Below are 16,220 nucleotides of genomic sequence, written 5' to 3'. Positions count from 1 at the left end.
ATCATTTCCAATCAAGAACAACTTTGTGAAGAAACCTCACCCAAAAGGAATGGTGGCCCTGGAGGAGTATCCTTCTGATGATGATGATGATGATGATACAGTGGCAACGACAACTGTTGCTATAGCCACTACCCCTTCCCAGAAGGTGTCTCTCTTCAACGCCCCCAACGAGAACCACATCACCAAGTGCCTCATGGCAAAAGGTACCAATCAGGTAACTTCTATCATTAAGACCAACATTACTTCTGCTCCTTCATTGTTAAATTGTGTAGAAGATAGTGATGTTGGAGAACTTAATGAGCATGATCTTGATAAGTTTCTATGCACTATTAAGGGAGAAACCAAGAAGCATTTTGTTGCTCTCTTGGAACAACTGGGTGAGGCCACTGACCTTATTGAGTCTCATGAGGAGACCATCTCCGAGCTTCATGGACATAGTCGTGACTATGCCGATGAAATTGCCGAATTATCTAGTACTCTAGAAGAAGAGCGCACTCTTCGTTTGGCTCTTGAGGAGTCATATAACGATGACTGCACTAAAATGCAAAAGAAACTAGATCATGATGTTGTTCTTACTCGCATGCTTAAATCTGAAAAGTATGCTCTTGAGGTTGGCCGTGACAGACTCAAAGAAGAGTTTGACATACTTGACAAGGCCCACAAAGCCTTGAAAGGTGCTCATTTCGCTCTGAAAGAGTCTCATGATCAACTCCAAGCAAAGCTTACCAAGGAGATCTCTACTTGTCCTCCCTTTGTGCTAATTGATAATACTTGTGCAACTAACCCCTGTTGTGAGCATGTTCATCTTGTGGAAGAAAATGCCAAGTTAAAGGAGAAACTTGAGAAGGGCCTTGTGTCATGCAGACAAGGTGAGAAGAGTCTGAACGACCTCTTGAGCACTCAAAAGGGTGTTGTAGGAAAGGAAAGACTTGGACTTACCTCCAAGTCAAAAGGTAAAAGAAAGAACAAGAGCAAACAATCTCTCACCCTCATGGACATCTTTGTCAAGGAGGGTGAGGGGACTCAGAAGGTGAACAGGAACAAGGTGGACTATGGGAACCTCAAGAAGGGCAAAGCCGCTACTACTAACACAGCCGGCAAACTCAATTCCTCTTATGTGTTATGTTGTGCTAGTGATGGGCATGTTTATGCCAGATTTATTGGTTCCTACGATGAAGATATTGAATGGGCTATCTGGGTTCCTAAGACCCTTGTCTCTAACATGAAAGGACCCATTAAAAAATGGGTACCTAAAACCAAGCCTTGATCTATTGCAGGAGTTTGCTTCCGGTGGGGTGTCATGGTTGCTCGATAGTGGAGCAACAAATCATATGACCGGAAGCAAGGACTTAGTGGTGGATGTGCATCCTTCTCCATCTATGCCCACCCATGTCCAATTCGCTGATGCATCCTCGTCAAAGGTATTGGGATTTGGTAAGGTGGTCGTCTCTCAAGATTTGTCTATTGAGAAGGTCATGCTTGTTGAGTCTCTTGCCTACAATTTACTTTCCGTTCGTCAACTTGCAATCATGGGTTTTTCCACATTCTTTAATATTGACACTGTGGTCCTCCTAAGGAGCAAGACTCTTAAAGTAGCCTATGTTGGACATGTCGAAAATGGTCTCTATGTGGTAAACTTTTCAAAGCGACCCACTAAGACTGCGACATGTCTAATGGCTAAAGTTGACGTGGGCTGGCTTTGGCATCGCCGTTTAGCTCATGTCAATATGAGGTCTTTGCAAAGTCTTCTGACAGGGGACCATGTTCGTGGACTAACAAATGTGAGCTTTGCTAAAGATCGTGTTTGCAGTGCTTGCATTGAAGGAAAGATTCATGAAACTGCTCATCATCCAATAACTCTTATCTACACTAAAAGGCCATTGGAACTTCTTCACATGGATCTGTTTGGTCCTCCAACATTTGATAGTCTTGGAGGCAGAAAGTATTGCTTAGTCATTGTTGACGATTACTCAAGATATACCTGGGTATATTTCTTCAAAAGGAAGAGTGAAACTCAACAAACGGTCATCAACTTTGCCAATGAAGCGCAACGTCAACATGAAGCAAAGATCTTGATGATTAGGAGTGACAACGGCACCGAGTTCAAGAACTATACCCTAGATGAGTTTCTAGGTGATGAGGGAATAAAGCACCAATATTCTGCACCATATACCCCTCAGCAAAACGGCGTGGCAGAAAGGAAGAACCGGACCTTGATAGACGCTGCAAGAACAATGATGGCAGAATTCAAATCTCCATACAACTTCTGGGCAGAGGCCATCAACACAGCATGTCATGCGTCCAATCGGCTCTACATCCGCAAAGGCTTGAACAAGACTCCGTATGAGATTCTAACTGGAAACAAACCCAACCTCAAGTACTTCCGGGTATTCGGTTGTAAGTGTTTCATTCTTAAAAAGGGAGCTCGGTTAGCTAAATTTGATTCTAGAGCACATGAGGGTATCTTTGTTGGTTATGCTACAAACTCTCATGCTTACCGTGTCCTCAACAAGTCCACCGGACTAATTGAGGAGACGTGTAACGTGGAGTTTGACGAAAATAATGGCTCCGAAGTGGAGCAAAGTGGTCTTTGTGATATAGGTGATGAAATTCCTCCCGAAGCCATAAGAAGAATGGGGATTGGTCAAATACTCCCCATTGAGGAACCCCTTGTGGCCGAAGGAGAAGGGCAATGCTCTACTCGAGTGGAGCCATCACCCCCACAAGCCCCACACGCTTCCGACGAACAAAGAGAAGACTCTCAACAAGTTGATCAAGCTCTCGGTCAAGATCAATTGCCTAACAATGGTGATATGCCCACTCAAGCACTACCCCAAGACCTTGAACCAACACGAGATCAAGATCAAGAGCAACCACTAATACAAGATCAAACCAGTGATCTTGCTCAAGTCGAAGGACAAGATGATCAGGAAACTGCCTCACAATTCCCGTCTGGAGCTCCAACAACCGGCTCAAGACGCAAGAACAAACAAGCAAAACAAGGCGACGCACCTCCATTATCTAATGAAGAACTCTTGGAGCGTCGAGCAGTCAAGAATGCGAACAAGCTGAGAGTCAAATCACATCTTATGAAGAATGTTCTTGGCAGTTTAAAAAGGGGAGTATCTACTCGTCAACAGCTTTGGAATTATTGTGAGCATCACGCGTTTGTCTCGTATTGTGAACCTCAACAGGTACAGGAAGCGCTCGATGATGAGGATTGGCTTATGGCCATGCACGAAGAACTTAACAACTTCGAGCGCAACCAAGTATGGGATTTAGTGCCACGACCAACGAAGGAACATAATGTCATTGGGACCAAATGGATATTTAAGAACAAGCAAGATACAAATGGAATTGTGATTCGAAACAAGGCAAGATTGGTGGCTCAAGGCTACCCCCAAGTCGAGGGTATCGACTACGGTGAAACCTTTGCCCCTGTTGCTCGTCTAGAATCTATTCGCATGCTACTTGCTTTTGCTTCTCATCATAACTTCAAACTACAACAAATGGATGTGAAGAGTGCATTTCTTAATGGTCCTTTAAATGAGTTGGTATATGTCAAACAACCCCCGGGATTCGAACATCCCAAGCTCCCCAATCATGTGTACAAACTCAATAAGGCACTCTATGGTCTTAAACAAGCCCCACGCGCGTGGTATGAGTACCTTACTGAGTTGTTACAAGATCGTGGGTTTGAAATTGGGAAGATTGATCCCACTCTTTTTACTAAGAGGGTTAAAGGGGATTTGTTCATATGCCAACTATATGTTGATGATATTATCTTTGGCTCTCCTAACATTTCACTCAATGAAGAATTTGCTGCGCTAATGACTGAGAAGTTTGAGATGTCCATGATGGGAGAGTTGAAGTTTTTCCTCGGATTCGAGATTAAACAAGGTCTAGAAGGGACATTCATCAAACAAGCCAAGTACACTCAAGACATGCTCAAACGGTTCGAGCTCGAAGATGTCAAACCGGTCAAGTTTCCCATGCCAACCAGATGCAAGCTTGACAGTGATCCCAATGGTAAAGCAGTGGATCAAAAGATATACCGCTCCATGATTGGATCCCTCCTTTACCTTTGTGCATCTAGACCGGATATTATGTTGAGTGTAGGGATATGTGCACGGTTTCAATCCGCACCAAAAGAAAGTCATTACATGGCTGTCAAACGAATCTTTCGATATTAGGCTCATACCCCAAACTTTGGCCTCTGGTATCCCAAAGGAGCAAACTTCAATCTAGTTGGCTATTCTGACTCAGATTGGGCTGGAGATTGTGTGGAGAGGAAGTCAACATCTGGAGGGTGCCAATTCCTTGGTCGCTCTTTGGTAAGTTGGTCTTCAAAGAAGCAGAACTGTGTCTCCTTATCATCCACCGAAGCTGAGTATGTGGCAGCTGCAAGTTGTTGTGCACAATTGCTATGGATGAGGCAAACTTTAAAGGATTATGGTGTCACTTGTGACAAAGTGCCTCTTCTATGTGACAATCAAAGCGCCATCAAGATTTCCCTCAACCCAGTGCAACATAGCAAAACCAAACATATTGATATTCGTCATCACTTCATCCGTGAACATATCAAGCTAGGTGATATTGAGGTTCACTTCATTCACACTGAAGAGCAACTTGCAGATATTTTCACTAAGCCTCTAGATGAAGCAAGGTTCCGGGAGTTAAGGCATGAGCTAAATATCATTGATTCAAGTAATGTGGATTGAAACTAGGCATATTGCACCTCACTTCACATTCCATCTTGGTCTAGATGTAGGCATGGACATAGGGGGAGTGTTGTTCTCTCAATAAACTCTCCCTCCCCCTATTATGCGTAAATCAATCTAGTCTTTCACTTTAGCCATTGTCAAATGGTACTTGTGCTTCAAAGACGAGCATTGGTCATGAACCCAAGGATAATTCTTCGCGGTGTTATACCATTGTCTCAAACATAGGTGGCCACGGCCACCGCCCCTCCATCCTCTCGTGCGTATAAAGGAGAGGATATACAATGACAAGTCAGTACATTTTCTTGGAAGTCATCCCTTCTTACTCACTTGTCATATGCCCAAGTCCCTCTCTTTTCTTAAAGCCGCGCTGCGACATTTGCAGCGGTACTACCGCCAGGGTAGCGGTACTACCGCCAGGACCCCAGCGGTACTACCGCCAGGGGTAGCGGTACTACCGCCAGGACCCCAGCGGTACTACCGCCAGGGGTAGCGGTACTACCGCCAGAGTTCAAAATCTAACTCGGCCGGCTGGAATATTTCTAAGGTTTCGAGGGGGAGCGGTACTACCGCCAGGGGGAGCGGTACTACCGCCAGGACCCCAGCGGTACTACCGCTGCACTCCAGCGGTACTACCGCCAGGTAGCGGTACTACCGCTGCACCCCAGCGGTACTACCGCTGTCCGTACCCCTTGGGCTATATAAAGGGAGGGGGAGCCCGATTTTCAATCTGTTTCTTCTTCCTCGCGGCTCCTCCCTCCCCTACCCCGAAAACCCCCCGATTGGATCTCTCTTCGTGGAGCTCTTTCTCCCCGTTGGTGTGGAAAGGCTGCTTCACTTCTTCTTCCTCCTCCAAAGCCATGAATCCCGGTAACAAAATCTCCTCCCTTCTTCTATTTGGTTGTTCTTCGTGTTCTAGGGTTAGGAGCATTGGGGATTGGATTCATCTTGTTGATCCTATGGTTAGTTATTGGATGGCATGAAGGAAATTTTTGACGAGAGTATAGGTCCAATGGTTGTTGTTATGATTGCTGCCATGGTTTAGGATTTCACCGTCTTAGATCGAATATTTGAACTTTTGGATTAGATCTGAAACGTGCTCTCTCTTGCCTAGGCATGTTTGTACCTCGTATTACTATGTGTTCCTCTTGTCATTAGGGCTGGGGTGTACGCCTTAATGTTCATATTCAGTCCATGCCCTCGAAAACGAGTTTTATATGTGTAGATCTGAAAGTCAAACCCCCAGCGGTACTACCGCTAGGGGGTAGCGGTACTACCGCTAGGTCCCAGCGGTACTACCGCCAGGGGTAGCGGTACTACCGCTATGACCCCCAGCGGTACTACCGCCAGGGCTAGCGGTACTACCGCAAGAAGCATTCACGTTGTATTTCTCTTTTGCTTAGCAATGCATGTTTTCGTTTTCTGCTCTTTCAAGATCCATTGCCTTGACTTTTCTTGTCGCCTCTTTTTCGCTTTGTGGTCTGTGTCACAGGTGGCTCTGCTCGCCGTTCGAACCCCCCACGGGACACGGCATCCAAGCAGTTTCGCAACACAGAGGCGCCCGAGGGGTCTGCCACGTCTGGTCTCCCCCCTAAGAAGAAGTCCTTCAAGAAGGTCGCTCATAAGGACAAGAGGGTGAATATCCGCACAATGTCTCCCAAGGACTTTCTGCAATTTCGCACCAAGAACCACTATCTCCAGGAGAGGGAGAAGATCGATGGTGTTGAAAATGTCTGGGTTAAGGACCATTGCCGGATATATCGAGATGTCATTGCAAACTTCAAGAAGAACTATGTATCTGTCCAGTGGATTGATCTGGCACACCTTCAGCGGCACACAGAGTACTTTGGTGATGCCCTTGCTTTGATTGACAAGATGGGCCTCAAAAACATCATCACCTTCAGGACGGATTTTGATCCTACGGCAGTTGCTCAGTTCTATGTCACTGTTCACTTCTCCCATGATGAACAACGCTCCATGATATGGATGAATGGGTCAAAGAAGATGACTAGTTCCTGGACAGAGTTCATGCAGTTCCTGCACGTTGATTTTCAGGATGCTGACACCCCTCTTGGGCTGCGTCCTCACGCTCCAGTCCCCTCTGATAAGGGCCTTGCAAAGGACAGACTGCAGACACTATATCTGAGGAAGGGGGTGCTTCCCAAGCACCTGGACATCATGCACCGCATCTTTCGGAACACCCTCTTCCCTCGGAGTGGTAACTTCGATGAGGTCCATGGCTCCTTGGCTGAGATGTTGTTACTGTGTGAGGAGGCTATGTCTGCGGAGTCTGCTCAACTGGATATTGCAGATGTGATGTTCACAGAACTATGGAACTGCATCATCAACCGTAAGGTCCCTATCTACGGGCCTTACCTGTTTGCATACATCTGCCATAAGTGGCAACATGCGTTTCCAGATGAGGTGCTCTACGCACAGTCTGACTACATTGTGCATGACCCAATCAAGCTACGCGTCAAGGACAGGTGGGCCAACCCATCCTCATCTTCTCAGCACATGGACACTGATACAGAGACAGCTGCTGGTAGAGGACCTGCCTCTCAGTCCCGCTCGTCTGCCATGCCATCTTGGGCTATCAAGTTGCAGGACAAGATGAAGACTCTCTTCTGTATGCAGGCCAAGGGTCAGTATCAGACACACGTGGCTCAGAAGCAGAGCCGCCAGAGGCATAAGCGTGTTCTCAGGACCTTGGATGTGGACATCTCCAGTGGCTCAGAGGACGACATGACGCCTGAGGCCACTTGGATGCAGGCTCAGGGGTACCAGTGGTCGGGTGATGAGGCGCAAGAGGAGGAGGAGACTGACCAGGAGGGGACCGACGAGTCTGGTGATCCTGAAGACGAGGAGTAGCTACCTGTGGCATTAGGTGTGCCCCCTTTTTGGTGTTTTGTGCCAAAGGGGGAGAGAGTCTAGGGATTTGATTTCATTCGAACTTTGCATTGCTTTGCTTTATCTTGTTTGATTTGCTTTGAACTTGGTGTGCTTCGTTTGCTATCTTGTGTGAGACATGATCTTTCTTATGTGAGATTAGATTTATTTCCACCATATGCTGTGAGTCATATGTCATATATCTCTATCTTTGTACTCTCATATTATTTTCCATGCAAATCCGGTATTGTCATCAATCCACCAAAAAGGGGGAGATTGTTGAGGCATAGTTTATGCCTAAGTAATTTTGGTGATTGATGACAGTACTGTACAGGACTAATCGTGTGTGTCAAGGTTTCAGGCAACACTCGTCAACGGCACAAGACGACACGACTCCTCTCTTCTGGAATGGAAGCACGGCGCCCTCCTAGATTCTCTTTATTTGAGTCATAGGAAAGCCGTACTATTAAGAGGGGATCCGTAGTGGAAAGGTTTGGGTGGAATCTATCTTTGCACACGCACACCTCTCGTTCTCCCTTTCCTTTATCTTTGGAGCGGCCCTCGCCGGTTTGTTCTTAGCTTCTCTGCAAAATGGTCCCCAGCGGTAGTACCGCTGGTCCCAGCGGTAGTACCGCTGCAGCCAGCGGTAGTACCGCTGGCTGGCGGTAGTACCGCCCCTGGTCAGCGGTAGTACCGCTGGCTAGCGGTAGTACCGCCCCAGGTTAGCGGTAGTACCGCTCCAGGTGCCCTGTTCCACCTACCTAGCGGTAGTTCGTGGACGGACCCTTTTGCGAAGACTTTCTCGGCGGTAGTAGTGCTTTTGCACTACCAAGGGCCAGCGGTAGTACCGCTGGAAGCCCCAGCGGTAGTACCGCTGCTCCCAGCGGTAGTACCGCCAGGCAGCGGTAGTACCGCTCCTTCCCAACGGTAGTACCGCTGGATCTCGGGCAGAGAGTGGGAAAACGGTCTGAATTTCCCCCCCACTATATAAGGTGTTCTTCTAGCTGAGGAACCTTATCTCTTACCTCTCTAAGCTCCATTGTTGCTCCACAAGCTTAAAAGTGCCTGATCTCTCTCCCTAGCCAATCAAACTTGTTGATTCTTTAGGGATTGGTTGAGAAGGCCTAGATCCACACTTCCACCAAGAGAAAAGTTGATTCCCCCACCTATCCCTTGCGGATCTTGTTACTCTTGGGTGTTTGAGCATCCTAGACGGTTGAGGTCACCTCGAAGCCATATTCCATTGTGGTGAAGCTTCGTGGTCTTGTTGGGAGCCTCCAAGCTTTGTGTGGAGTTGCCCCAACCTTGTTTGTAAAGGTTCGGTCGCCGCCTTCAAGGGCACCTATAGTGGAATCACGGTACCTTGCATCGTGCGAGGGCGTGAGGAGAATACGGTGGCCTTAGTGGCCTTTTGGGGAGCATTGTGCCTCCACACCGCTCCAACGGATACGTACTTCCTGTCAAAGGGAAGGAACTTCGGTAACACATCCTCGTCTCCATCGGTTCCACTTGTGGTTATCTCTAACCTTTACTTTGTATTTGCTTTTACTTGTGACTATATCTTACTTGTCTTAATAGGTCTTGTTGATAGCTTCTATAGGGGTCACCTCTTTGTCATATTATTTGTGAACCCGTATAGTGTTTACCTTAACTTGTTAAGATTAATTAAAAAGTGGTCGTTGTCTATTCACCCCCCCCTCTAGCCAACCATATCGATCCTTTCATATGTCCACAAGGCACATATCATCTTTCATTGGATTGACTCCCGTATAAATCTATATATAGGCATGAAGATTTTCAATATGAAAATCACTGTCAGATATATATAATACATATAAATGTATTTGTAACAAATGCCTATACAATATATTTTGATATACAATATATGATGACAACAATACTTATGCTGTTAATACAACATCATAAATGGCTCAAGAGATTGAGAGACTACTCATAGTCTCCAAACATGACGGTTAAACATGTCGTTCTCTATGTCCATAGGATTCCGTCATCAGTGGTGATGTCGGGTTGAAGGTTGAAGTGGGCTTCAAACCTTTGCCCTTGAGTTCATTGTATCCCAGGAATTGCTAATACAGAATAACCAGATGCTGAGATCTGAATCTAATGCCTTATGATATATAAGACACCATTTTCTGTTAGCGGTGTGATCGTGACCAGAGATGAATCCTGGATTACACTCTTTATCCCACGAGAGACAAGGACGATCATGATGTCAATGGCCCAGACAGGACAGTGGTGGCCATTGAGGGCGAGTGCCTCAAATTCTATAGCCATATGTTACCGTTATGGGTAAACCAGAGATAATCAATTTACGGTCAATAAATTAAAGACCATCGTGGTTGATGTTGTAATGAACTTAGCAAAATTAATGGGCATTTCAAGAAGTTATCTTGAAACCATTAGTGTGAATCTCAAATTGCTAAGTATGACCCCTTGAAGATAATCTCCAAAATGGAGTAGATCTCACAGCACTAGGGAGTATAATCTGATGAAATCAGTAGATACTCACTTGTAATGCCTTATGTCATAACTTAGTAAAATGTGTGGGAGAGCACTTTGTAAAGCAATCATAATGTCGAAACGACAAAATGTAGGCTTTATCAGTAGTCATCGATAATCTGCGTAGGCAGTAGATCGATATGACTACATTGTGATCTCAATACATCAATTTAAAGAAAACACTTTTGAATTTTGCATCTGTATTTGCAAGAAATTTAAAATCTCAATTCAAATAGACGTATTAATCTCGACATGTAGCAAACATGGAGATACATACATTCTGAAATAGATCGTACTCAACGGAAATACACTACTATTGTAATGAATAGTAATGATGTTGTAAACTTGACGTTCAAGTGAAAAACTTGAATTGTATAGACCTCAAATTAAATGAGAAGATCTTATATCAAATTGCAAGATAATTTAGCAAAGTGAATTAATATTTTATGAGAAAAAAAATTAATCGCAATGAGATTGTTTTGCGAGAGAAGAAAATTCTCAATTGCAAATCGGTACTTTAGATGTACTGAATTTATCTTTGCAAGAGCAATACATGATAAATATGGAAATATATTACATCCATTTAGTATCTGGAATACATCTGTATTCAATAGAAAACAATACGGAAATATATATGTACTGATTTGAGCAGATCTAAAACAAAAATAAATTACTCTTAGAAATGTTGTTAGGAGATTAATTGCAAATCTGCTAAAACAAATATGCAAATAAGCAAAATGAGGCAAGCAGTGAATGCCTGCGCATGTACATGGATATGTACGAGCTCCGTCAACCGAATAGATAAAGGAGAGAGACAGGGAAATAAATCCTCAATCACTCAATCCCCATCCATACGAGATTGAACAGGCGGGGGCTTCCATGGCCGGCGAATGCCACCTCCAGGCACGCCGCCGCAGCGACGTTCACCGGTGGCGGGTAGAGGAACCGGGTGCCATGTCGTCTTCCTCGGGAGAGGAAACACCAATAAGGCTGTGGCTGGAAGCCACACCATTGGAGACGCCGTTTGCGGCACCGCTTGTGAGCCCGAGCACTGCGGGGCTCCATGCGCTGGAGCGGCCGATCGACGGCAAGCGCGACAAGGGCGGAGGGGCGGCGCGGCTGCTCAAGCCCATGGTCATCTCCGGCTGAGGCGGAGTGGGTCCATCGACGTTGGCGGCGCGAGCCACGCCGACAACGGAGGCGGAGCCCAGAGGTGGCGGCAGGGCTGGCCACGGCCTGGTGCGGCCGGGTGCGGGCACTGCTGGGCGGCGGCCACTGCTTCGGTTGCGTACTCCGGGTGCGAGCGCCGCGCGGGGAAAGGGGGCCCGCAACGACGACTGGAGGGAGGAGCCACCACGTGCGCTTCAGGTGTTGCCGACCGGAGGCCGCTATCATGCCCTCTCCAAGAGAGGCCGGGCGCCCCATCTTCCTCCTTTGGGGAAGATCCACCAGGGAGGCCGGAGCCTGAAGTCACGCCATTCGCGAGTCCGAGCATGGCCGGCCTCCATGTGCTGGTGCGGCGGCCCGGCGGCTCGACGGCGGGCTAGGGAGCGGCACGCCGAGGGCCAAGAGTCAACGGCAAAGGCGAGGCCGAAAGCAGCCGTTGGCATAGGCGGAAGAGGGTCGAGGCGGCGAGCACCATCTCGGCGCAGCCGGCATAGTGGCCTCGTCCAACGGCACGGTGGTCGTGTCCCGCGAGCGGAGCGCGGCGCACGGACGAGTGCGGGGCGCGGCGCGGCGGCCGGGCTGACGGAGGCACGGCGGACGGTCATGGCTTGGCGATGCCTGGCGCAGGGCGCTGTGCGGAGCATACGGGCTGGCGCGGCCGATGCGGTCCGGCGTTGATTGCTCTCGGTAGAGACACGTGACTGATAACGTGTTGAAATAAAGATCGACAGAGAAGTTCACACACAATAAAATAAATCAAGTGTCCTCTTTATTAGATGGTAACTGCTATTTATACAAGGGAGGGGACGCCAATAGAGAGGCGTTTGTTCGGAGAAGGTGTCTGTTGAACAAAGAACCGGCGCAGCAGTTTGCAACTGCCTGCGGTTAGTGCAAGCAGGGATTAACCCCTTAATGACTATGTTATTTAATCTTAACAAATAGATGATGTAGCGGAAGAGGATTTGTGGCTCTTGGATGCCACACCCATAGTATATGAATATAGCATTACATTTTTTTTTGAATTTTTGGATATGAAACATGGATGTCCATAGTACACTGGTATTTAGTTTCGTTGGGGAATGAGTGCACTTGGTAATGTCAGTAAAAAGAGAGAAAAGCCGCGTGTACAGAAAAAAGTTGAATATATTGTATGCCGGATCATAATTCCAGTGTGATGGATACCACAGACATCGATTCCGCGCGAAAGCGAACACGGATGTACAACGGGCACCCATGTATGATATCCCGAAATTTTAGATTTTTTAAATTTTTTCTGATATTTTAGTGTGCTACTTTCATACGGGGTGTGTGACACCCGGGTGTTCCAATGCATTTCCCATGCTGTAGTATTTTATAGAAGTAGAAGGGAGATATTGGGGAGGCATATCTTGAGGAAAGAATGGAAGATAGAAATTAAGAAGCGGCGTTGTTCTCGCTAGTAAGGCAATTGCTTGTGGTTAAACAAGCATGAATGATCTTGTAAATAACATGACCTAATTAATCATAGGACTCCCCCTAACCTGTGATCGTCCATGTAATGTCATCATCTTAAAAGTGGCCTCTTCCAGAAAACGTTTGGGAATTTTCTAAGGAGTATAGTGTTTGATATATTACAGAAGTCCTTCAAACAAAGTGAGAAAGATAAGGAGAGACATGATTAAAAATATAATGGTTATTGCCTCCTCCAACTTAATACGAGAAAATTCATAATATTAAGAGGACAATAAATATGTAGTATATACTTTCCTAAAACCCTCATGGAAGAAAGAAAAAGTATGACATACGATCTTGTATTGATATTACCTCGCTAAAAATCTTGATTCTAAAAGTAACTCATATAAAAGAAAAAAAGGAGTATAAGATGAAGCTTTACACATGAGTAATTCAGGAAGATACCCCTCCCCCGATTTTTGCAAATATTGAAGCCGCCACATACCAATTTCGTGAACATGTTTCTCGAACACTTCATGAACAAATCAATGAGGTTGTCGCATGGTTTGACTTTCAAGATGGATAATATAGCTATATTGCTTATTATAACCTGTTTGAATTCGGGCAACACAAGCAACATTATCTCCGAGATAATGGTTGGTAGATGTAGCCACTAAAATCTGTTTTGAAGACTTTTATGGGATGACTAGCACATTTAGTAGACACACAAAGCTTGTGTACAATGTGACATGGCATCTGGTCGATGTATCTAATAATATTTGATGTCTAGATTCTCTAAAACTAAGAGTGTCGGACAAGATGTTTGATGCCTTGCAGATGTTAACAGATACTCTTGAGTCCCAACCAACTATGTTTCATGGATCCAATGACACTATAGCATAAAACTTTGAGTCCTAATATTTTATTTTCATCTTCTCATGGTCTAAATAGATCATACTCTACGTCTAAAGACTAAACAATATTGGGATTTATAGATAGATAAAACTTGTCTATAATGAATTTCTCTAATATATCTAGATATAGACAACATGGAACATGGTATTTCATATTGTATGAGTGAAGGTACTCGAGGTTTTACCCAAATCCTTCATCTTAAACTCCGCCTTTTTGATGACTGAAAGGATCGATATGGTTGACTAGAGGGGGGGGGTGAATAGGCAACGACCACTTTTTAATTAATCTTAGCAAGTTAAGGTAAACAACATATGGGTTCACATATATTACAACAATGGGGTGAACCCTAATGAAGCTAATAACGAGAGCTACTAAGACAAGTAAGAGATAGACGACAACATAAGCATACACAAAGTAAAGGTTAGAGATAACCACAAGTGGAACCGATGGAGACGAGGATGTGTTACCGAAGTTCCTTCCCTTTGACAGGAAGTACGTCTCCGTTGGAGCGGTGTGGAGGCACAATGCTCCCCAATAAGCCACTAAGGCCACCGTATTCTCCTCACGCCCTCGCACGATGCAAGGTACCGTGATTCCACTATAGGTGCCCTTGAAGGCGGCGACCGAACCTTTACAAACAAGGTTGGGGCAAACTCCACACAAAGCTTGGAGGCTCCCAACAAGATCAGGAAGCTTCACCACAATGGAATGTGGCTTCGAGGTGACCTCAACCGTCTAGGATGCTCAAACACCCAAGAGTAACAAGATCCGCAAGGGATTGGTGGGGGAATCAACTTTTCTCTTGGTGGAAGTGTGGATCTAGGCCTTCTCAACCAATCCCTAAAGAATCAACAAGTTTGATTGGCTAGGGAGAGAGATCGGGCACTTTTGAGCTTAGGGAGCAACAATGGAGCTTGGGTGGGTAAGAGATAGGGTTCCACAGCTAGAAGAACCCTTTATATAGTGGGGGAAAAAATCCAACCGTTTTCCCACTCACAGCCCGAGTCTGGCGGTACTACCGTTGGATGCAGCGGTACTACCGCTTGCACTCCAGCGGTACTACCGCTGGCTGTAGCGGTACTACCGCTGGGCCCCTGGTAGTGCATAAGCACTACTACCGCCAAGAAAGTCTTCGCAAAAAGGTCCGTCCACGTACAACCGCTAGGCAGGCGGTACTAAGCTCCTGGAGCAGTACTAACACTGACCAGGTGCGGTACTACCGCCAGCTAGCGGTACTACTGCTGGCTGCAGCGGTACTACCGCTAGCACTCCAGCGGTACTACCGTTGGGGGACCATTTGCAAAGACGAAGGAAACACAAAGGCGGGAGCCACTCCAAAGTTGCCGGCAAGGGGAAAATATGTGAAGTGTGCACGTGCAAAGATTGATTCCACCCAAACCTTTTCACTACGGTTCCCCTCTTAATAGTACGGCTTTCCTATGACTCAATTAAAGAGAATCGTAGAGAACGCCGTGCTTCTGTTCCACGAACGAGGGGGCGAGTCATCTTGTGCCGTTGACGTGTGTTATCTGAAATCTTAACACACATGGTTAGTCCTTTGTGGTATTGTCATCAATCACCAAAATTACTTAGGCATAAACTATGCCCCAACAATCTCCCCCTTTTTGGTGGAATTATGACAATACCGGATTTGCACAGAGAATAATATGAGAAAAAAAGATAGAGATATATGACAATAAGGAGCATATGACTCACAGCATATGATGGAAATAAATCTCACACAAGTTCATGTCTCACAAAAGATAGCAAAATAGAAGCAAACCAAGTTCGAAGAAAAACACGAAAGATAAGCAAAGCAAAGCAAAGTTCGACTCTCAAAGCAAATCCAGCTCCTAGACTCTCCCCCCCTTTGGCACAAGACACCAAAAAGGGGCACACCTAACGCCAGAGGTGGTTACTCCTCATCCTCAGCATCGCCAGACTCGTCCGTACCCTCCGGATCGTCCTGCTCCTCCTCTTCCTCCTCAGCGCCAGACCACTGGTAACCTTGAGCCCGCATCCAAGTAGCCTCTGGAGTTATGTCGTCCTCTGATCCACTGGAGATGTCAACATCAAGAGTCCTTAGGACACACTTGTGCCTCTGACGGTTCTCCTTCTGAGCCATGTGCGTCTGGTACTGGCCCTTAGCCTGCATACAGAAGAGAGTCTTCATCTTATCCTGCAGTTTGATGGCCCAAGATGGCATGGCAGAAGAGCGGGACTGAGAGGCGGATCCTCTGTCAGCAGCAGTCTCTGTGTCAGTGTCCATGTGCTGAGAGGAAGTTCATGGGTTGGCCCATTTATCCTTGACGCGAAGCTTGACAGGATCGGCACAATGTAGTCAGCCTAAATGTATAACTCCTCCTGCGGATAGGTGTCTTGCCACTTCTGACGGATATAAGCAAACAGATAGGGCCCGTAGATGGGAACCTTGCGCATCATGATGCAGTTCCAGAGCTCAGTGAACATCACATCAGAAATATCAAGAGGGGCAGACTCCTTAGTCATAGCCTCCTCACAGAGCTGTAGCATCTCAGCCAGAGAGCCATGTACCTCGTCGAAGTTGCCAATGCGAGG

Source organism: Hordeum vulgare, chromosome 7H (assembly GCF_904849725.1).
Source record: "Hordeum vulgare subsp. vulgare chromosome 7H, MorexV3_pseudomolecules_assembly, whole genome shotgun sequence".
Lineage (NCBI taxonomy): Eukaryota > Viridiplantae > Streptophyta > Magnoliopsida > Poales > Poaceae > Hordeum > Hordeum vulgare.
This window is presented reverse-complemented; position numbering follows the sequence as displayed.